The 7,094-nt window shown below is 57.5% G+C and overlaps 1 long non-coding RNA gene across 6 annotated transcripts in view; it reads right to left on the bottom strand.

The window, feature by feature from the left end:
• LOC108445644 overlaps positions 1-7,094 on the bottom strand; it is a 102,291-nt gene that overhangs the window by 75,540 nt on the left and 19,657 nt on the right. Inside the window, exon 1 of one of the 6 annotated variants that reach the window (XR_001860601.1) lies at positions 2,609-2,631. The exons of 4 other annotated variants lie outside the window; for them this stretch is intronic. This is a non-coding gene — a long non-coding RNA (uncharacterized LOC108445644). Of the gene's footprint in view, positions 1-477; positions 489-2,608; positions 2,632-7,094 lie in introns of those variants that run through there. One more of the 6 variants, XR_001860599.1, reaches the window with a different exon arrangement.

Here is a 7,094-nt window from a genome sequence, read left to right on the forward strand (position 1 = left end):
GCGGGGGGCGGGCCAGGGCCAGTGGATGTGGGGTGCCAGTGCTCGCCCCGCCAGCTGCTCCTGTGCACCCGGGCCCATGTCGCTCGCAAATGGATGCAATTAAGTTGATACTGCAGCGGCCCATAATTGCTGTTTCCTCAGCTTGGCAACACGACCCCGGAAGCCCCCATTATACTAATCACTGTGACACGAACACAATCGCAGAACACATAAAAACCTGGTGTGCTTCGTGCTGAAATATAACCCTGCCGAAGGCTGAGCCGTGCCATAAATCTGCTCAGCACTTAACACTGCCGGCTAAATGGCCCCGCTTAATTATAGCTCCATAAACAGGACTTTATAGCAGTATCAATACTGTCAAAAATCAATCCCGCTGATGGACAAAGGGACGGGCTCATTTCCTGCTGCCCTGGGGCTGGGCCACCACTGCTCCCCGCGATCCCAGCTCAGGGGAATCTCCACTCCCATCTCGGACACGCAGTGCCCGGCCGTGCTCCACCGGCCGCAGATTCCACCCGGCCTTGGTCCGGCGTTGCCACAGAGCCACAGCCAGGACATTAGCATGGCAACCCACACCGATCTCTGTCAATTACGCTTCAGTATTTGAGCTCTAACCAGCTTCAAATTGAATCAGGGCAAAATCATCAGTATAAAAAGTGCCCACACCAGCCCTTCAATTCCAGCACTGGGAAAAAAAAAAGTTCTACATCTCATAATGGCCTTCTACCCCATAATGAACAGGAAAAATAAATTAGATTCCCAGCTAAGGGTATATTTATACAATTTCATTATGTGCCCATGAGCAAGTCTGGTTTTCACCAAGATAAAAATGAGCTCTCAGCAATGCTCGTGCTAAATAAATGGAGTGATTTAACAGCTTAACAAGGAGTGCGACAGAGGGGCTGTGGAACTGTGGCAAAAATGGAAAATAAAAATAAAAAATATCAAAATGCTTGTGTTTCCTGCACTGCACTGGCACTGCCGAGCCAGATCCACCCAGGAGGAAGGAGACAGCAACGCTGGGACTGTGGGCGCATCCCAGGCTGTGAGCACTCGTATCCTGCCCAAATGAAGCAGTTGGGAGCAACTTCTGACTGCCTCATCTTCTGCTGCTCAATGTCCAAGTGATCCTCATGAGCCAAAACCAAAATCCCAGTCCCTCTCCTCGCTGGCTGCCAGAGGGTCCAGCTCACTCTCGCACTGCCACAGCAGCCCAGGGATGCCAGGGCCATGAGTGCCAGCTGCCTGCAGGAGCAGTGAGGATTCTTGTGGCAGCTTTGGGGCTGGAAAGGGATATTTGCATCCTGGAAGTCATTTCCAGACTCTGAAAGCATGGCTCCTCTCCCAGCGCTGCTGGGAAATTCCCAATTCCTCCCTCCCTCCCAGTGGAAGGAACCTCCTGTTACCCAATTTCCATCTCCCTTCCCCTGCTCCACTTCCAGCCCTTCTGCTGCTGGGGGCTGCAGCACGTGTTCCCCACACCCATGAATTTCTCTCATGCAGCCAGGAGGGACCTGGCCAGAGTTGGGAGAGCTTCTCACCCTTCCAAGGTTATCTGCTCCCAGGGAGGGCTCCTCCATCCCACCTTCTGCCGCTCCTGAAAAGAGCATGTCAGCTCCCCCCAGCCCCATCCTGGGCCACGCATCCATCTGGGCTCAGCACCGTGTCTCTTCTCCAGCACAGTCAGGCTGATCCCAAATCCATAACCCACACTTGAATAGCTCATCCAGTTAATGGCAGAGCTGCCAGCAGGCAAATCTGTCCTCTCAGCATCAGCAAAGCCAGAGTGAAGCAGTTACCTTTTTTTTTTTTTCCTCTCCTTTTTAAATCAATCGCGAGGCCACATGGTCCATCGGTGGGATCTGGAGACCAGGAGCCATCTCCAAGACGGAGCTGCTGACTTGGCTGCCTATCACAGCTCTCCTGCCACAAGGTGACATTTCCCCCTCCATCCTCCCTACCCCAGGGAGCCGGGTGGATTAATAGTTCAGCGGGGCTTTGGAAATGTGTGCGCCGGGAGTTATGAGCCTGATTCATAACAGGAGTTCCCTCCCCTGCTACAGAGATTAATCACCGGTGCAAATGCAAACACCGGTTGGGCTCGCCCGTCCCCAGACCGCGGCACAGCTGGAGCGGAGCGGAGCCGAGCACGCTGCCGGCTCCCCTGCGCTGCTACCGGGGCTCGGCCACGCCTGACGTCGGAGCCTGCACCTCCAGCATGATGGAAAAATGAACGCATTGTGGTTCCGAGTGCCTGCGTGCTCCATGCGAACACGGCAGAAGCCCTGGAGCCTGCCTGCGCTGCCTCCTCCCGGCAGGAATTACGGGGCAGCACAAGCTCTGCTCCGGCCCGGAGGAGCTCAGCCCCTATGGGCACAGACTGGTTACAGCCGATTTATCCTTAAACACCTCGATAAACGCAGCGAGAGCCCAATCCCTGCACCAGGGATCCATCCCTCTCTCTGTGGGGCAGCTCCCAGGCATCCCACCAGAGGTGCTCCTGCCCGCTGGGAAGCTGCAGCTGGGGAACACCCGAGCCCAGCACTGCCCACCCTGCCTGGCCCCATAGGCACCCACCAGTGACCCTGACGTTTCCAGAGGCTCTTACCCTGAACAGAGCCAAACTCTTCCCAGTCAAACCAGTCCTCCCAGCACCATGCCTGCCCGAGGACAGAATGGAAATCTCCGTTCCCAAGGGGACAAGGACCATCCCCGTGATGCTCTGTTCTGTTCCGGCTGCTCTGGAATTCCTTCTTTCTGTCCCTCTAACATAAATAACAACCAGATCATTTTTACCACACCATTTTCCCAGCCCCAAGCAGAGCTGTTTCCCAGGTTGCTGGAATCCTTTACAACCCCCAAGAGGATTAGCAAATGATTTTTCACTCTTCCCTTTCGATTGGAGAGAAGAGGGATCTCGGCTCAATCGCAATTAGAGTGAACTGCGGCTCGTAGGCAGAGGAAGCTGCGGTTCCACTGTGCGGCAGGAATGATCTAATCAGGCACCGGGTCAGATCACCAAAAAACAAACCCTGCAGAGATGATAACGGCTCATACCTGCCCCGAGCTGAGCCGGCTGTGAGCACTGGGCCTGGGGAGGCACAGGGAGGGGGGTGATGGAGATCACACGGCAGCACGGGAACCACAGTACAGTGGTGCAAAATCAGAGGTGAGGACCTCTGCACTGTGCCTGGCCTTCCTCCTGGGAGGAGGAGGAGGTGAAGGAGGACTCCCACATCTCCCTGCTGACATTGGTAAACCACCTCCCCAAGCGACAGTGTGGGTCTGTGCCAGCTCCCCAGGATGGGCAGCTGCTGGAGGACACCCCATCTCCTTCCAGCTCCCAGCCCCAAAGGCCCCCATGCTCGGGAGTTCCCCAGGCAGGCCCAGGGGCCACAGTGCCAGTGGAGGGGTCCTGCTGCAGCACTGGCCCCAAACGGGAAAAAAAAAATTGCCTTCTCTGGCAACCCTTGCTCTGCCCTTCCCAGCTCCCCCTCTGTTGCCTAATCTGCTCCTCACCCCGAACCAAGGAGGCTGCAGGTTCAGTGGGGCTGGACGCTACAGATTAGATTGCATCTGTCTGGGTATAAATAATTTACTGCTTGATGGTCAGAGTGAATTTAATTAGTTCTTGTTCTCCTGATAGAATCAGCCCACCGCTGCTAAAGCATTTCACTCCGAATTAGCCTGAGAAGCACTAACAAGGCAGCGCTAATTTTACACACACGACATCCCCCACAGTCTCTGAAAATACAGCTCCACAGAGCAGGGAGCAGTGGCCCTGCAGGGCTGGGAGAGGGGCAGCGTGAGGGACGAACCCCGGCACAGCCTGGGCAAGGAGGGATGTGGGGAGGTGGCATGGATGGGCACCAGCACACAAACCCCATCCCTTCACCTTTTGCTCTGGCCTTACTTCCAGTTCCCCAGGGATCTGGAGAGCAGGCAAGGGGGCAGGGAGCTCGTAGCTGGCAGAGCTGATACTGCTGCCTGTTGGGTCCCCTCCTGCCTGGGAAGGGGCTCCATGCCAGCTCAGTGCCCACCTCACCCCCCTTCTTCCAGCTCCCGGGGTCATGCCAGGCCACTGGCTGCTGGAATTGCTGCCACAGCCTTGAAGAAGCACCAGAGCACGTCAGCGCTCCAGGGGGACGCGTGCTCGCTCACCTGGAAGGGAGAGAAAAGGGGGGAACAGTGGGGGCAGCTGCAGGAGATGGGCACAGATCGCTGGGGCAGCGCCGGGCCCCGGCAACCCCCAGCCCTGGGCTGCACCCCCGGCCCCAACAGATGACTCTGGCACCCCGTGTTCAGCATCCTGTCCAAGCCCTGGCTGCATACTGACCTCATCCAAGTCAATGAGGGGTTCAGGCACGACCCAAGGCAGCGAAGGTGGCAGAAAGGCCCCTGCCCCACCGGCTGCATCACTGCAGACTGAGCTCCTGGCCCCCAAAACCTGCTGTGTTCCCATTTCCCTGTGCTCAGTAATGAGCCCTGGGTTCTCCTCTAAGGACGGGGCCTCTCTGCCTGCAATGCTTTACTGCTCCTGCCTCCCTGCTCTGACCTCCCCTGTCGCCACCAGGATTTATGCTCCACATTAACAGTCTGCCCGAGCCGCTTCCCGCTGGGGCGAGGTGGCACCGCAGCCGCCCGTGCCACACTGAGCCCTGCTGATGACCCCAGACCCCTCTGAACAGCTTAGGGTGACATCCCCCCCCGTCACCAACATCTCTGCAGACACAAATCCAGCGCATTTCCACCCAAAAGTGAAATTTGGGGATACGGGCCAGCAGGGAAAGGCTCCAACAGCAATGATGCTCCGGGTTGTACCAGAGGGACCCTGCTCGAGAGGACCATGTGGGGAACTGGGTGCTCCTGCTGATTCCTGCCTGGAGCAGAGGCAGCCCACCACGGGCTGCCCCCCAGCAGCTTGGTGGCCACTGTTCCTGCTGGCACAGCCACACTCCCACACACGGAACAAACCAGCTTGTTTGGGCAATGGCTCTGAGCCGCTAATCCTCACTCAATAAATCACCTGTAAAGGTGAAGTGGCCACAGCCACTGGCAGCTGTCAGGAGCCGCATGGGCAGAAGCCACCCCTCAATTCGCCCCAGCCCACAGCTGCTGGGCCGCTGGTGCCACAGACAGGGATCATCCCCAGGGCACAGCAGCTTGGGGGGAGCAGCATCCCTCCTTCCCTCCCTGTCTCCCTCCCTCCACGAGCTCATCCTCTGCCCAAGTCACTCTCCCCCCACGAGGAACAGCCCGTCCGATCTCGCCCTCTCTCCTATTTACGCATAAGCCAAGCTGACAACTCCTCTTCATCACGGTGTCAGAGCCTTCCTCGGCGGCCATGCATCTCAAGCAGGACAGCACCATAAATATTGCATAGGAGGTGTTTCTAATCTAGTTACAGGCTCAGCCTCTCACGCTCTACCATCAGGAAGCCTTGGATTGAAATTGAAGTGTATTAGTATAATTTTATCAGGTTTTATTAAGCCTGGGGTCTCACGTTTTTGATATATAGTTTTAATTAAATTTTAAGTCAATGAATGCAGTCCTTCATATTTTATCTTGCCGTGGCACATCGGGAGGAGGCAGTTAATCAGCACGTACCAAAACATCCCTTCGCCCATGATGAACGGGCAGAAACTTTGCCAGCAGAGCCCAATTTCCCTCCATCGCCCACAGCCCGACTGAGCCCCTACCCAGCTCCAGCCAAATCCCCATCCCTGCGCCCTCCTGCCCTCCCACGCCAGCGCTCCCGCAGGAGCACGCGCAGGTGGAAGGGAAAAGCCTCCGGACTAAGCAGGGAAGAGGGAAGGTGGCCCAGAGGCAGCTGGCACCAGGGGCTGCTCCGGCTGGGCTCAGCAGCTGCCACTGGCAGCAGGGGAGCGGGCAGAGGCCCAGGAGCAGATCCTGGCAGGCCCTGCCCGCACGGACAGAGCCAAGGGCTGGACCTTCACCTCCCCTCAGGGCAACCACGGGGCTCTGGGCTGAGCCATGCACTGGAGCCAGGGGCCCAGCCCGGATAGTTCCCTCCATCCTGGGAAAAGGGAATCCCAGCCCCTGGCTGTGGGGACCGCCCAAGCCTACAGTGGGTCCCCAAGGGTGCAGCAGCCCCTCAGGGATGGCACAGCCCCCGGCAGCTGCCAGCTGCACGTCGGTGCCAGGAGCATCACCAGCATGGTGCACTTCTTTCTGCTAAGAGCAGTTTGGGGACACAAACCTTGAGGTCTGTGCCTTCTGCCAGCGAGAGCAGCAGATGCCATCGCAGCTGGCACTGCCGCTGCCCTCACCTCATGGCTCCCTGCCCAGGGAGGGCTGTGACTCCTTGGGGACCCAAGGCCACAGTGGTGGCAGATTGCTCACAGGTCCTTGGGAGAGCTGATTCATCCTGGCTGGAAGGAGCCGTGGCACAAGGCAGAGCAGAGGCAGCTCACCCACCCACCCACCATCCCATCAGCCCCCATGCACCTTCCCCAGCTGGAGCATAGCAAACCCTCTGCTCCAGCCAGGCTGGGGTCTCCAGAGACCTGACCTAGAGCATCACCACACCCCCCAGCAGCAGAGCTGGGGGACAGGAGCTTTGGGGACACACACAACACACTCCCCCACACCAGTGCCAGCATTGCCTTAGCTGGGGCCAGAGAACTCAGAGGATTCCTGAGGATGGAAACAGCTCAGCCCAGAAACATCTCACGTCCTGGAGCTTCCCTGGTATGGAAAGCAGGAGAGCTGAGCACAGACCTGTCTCTCCCAGTTGAGGTGCTGAAAAATTTATCATCAAACTTGCCAAAATGAACTCAATTAAAAACCACTTTAATGGAATTACATTAAAAAAAAAAGGCCTCATCTTTCCCACATCAAGGTCCCCATCTGGAAGAGCAGCAGAAACCACCAGCACAGCGTTACAGGTGATGGGTACAGCCCTGCCAGTGACAGCCACGTCACCGACCAACACACCCCGGCAGGGCCAGGTGCCCATGGACTGCGGTGGCCCCAGGGGAGCAAGGGACCACGGGAGCTCTCAGTGCTCCCCCAGGACTTGCTCCAGCATTCCACTGCCTCCCCAATAAGCACTCCAGCATTCCACCGCCTCC

Source organism: Corvus brachyrhynchos, unplaced genomic scaffold (genome assembly GCF_000691975.1).
Source record: "Corvus brachyrhynchos isolate BGI_N302 unplaced genomic scaffold, ASM69197v1 scaffold340, whole genome shotgun sequence".
Classification (NCBI taxonomy): domain Eukaryota; kingdom Metazoa; phylum Chordata; class Aves; order Passeriformes; family Corvidae; genus Corvus; species Corvus brachyrhynchos.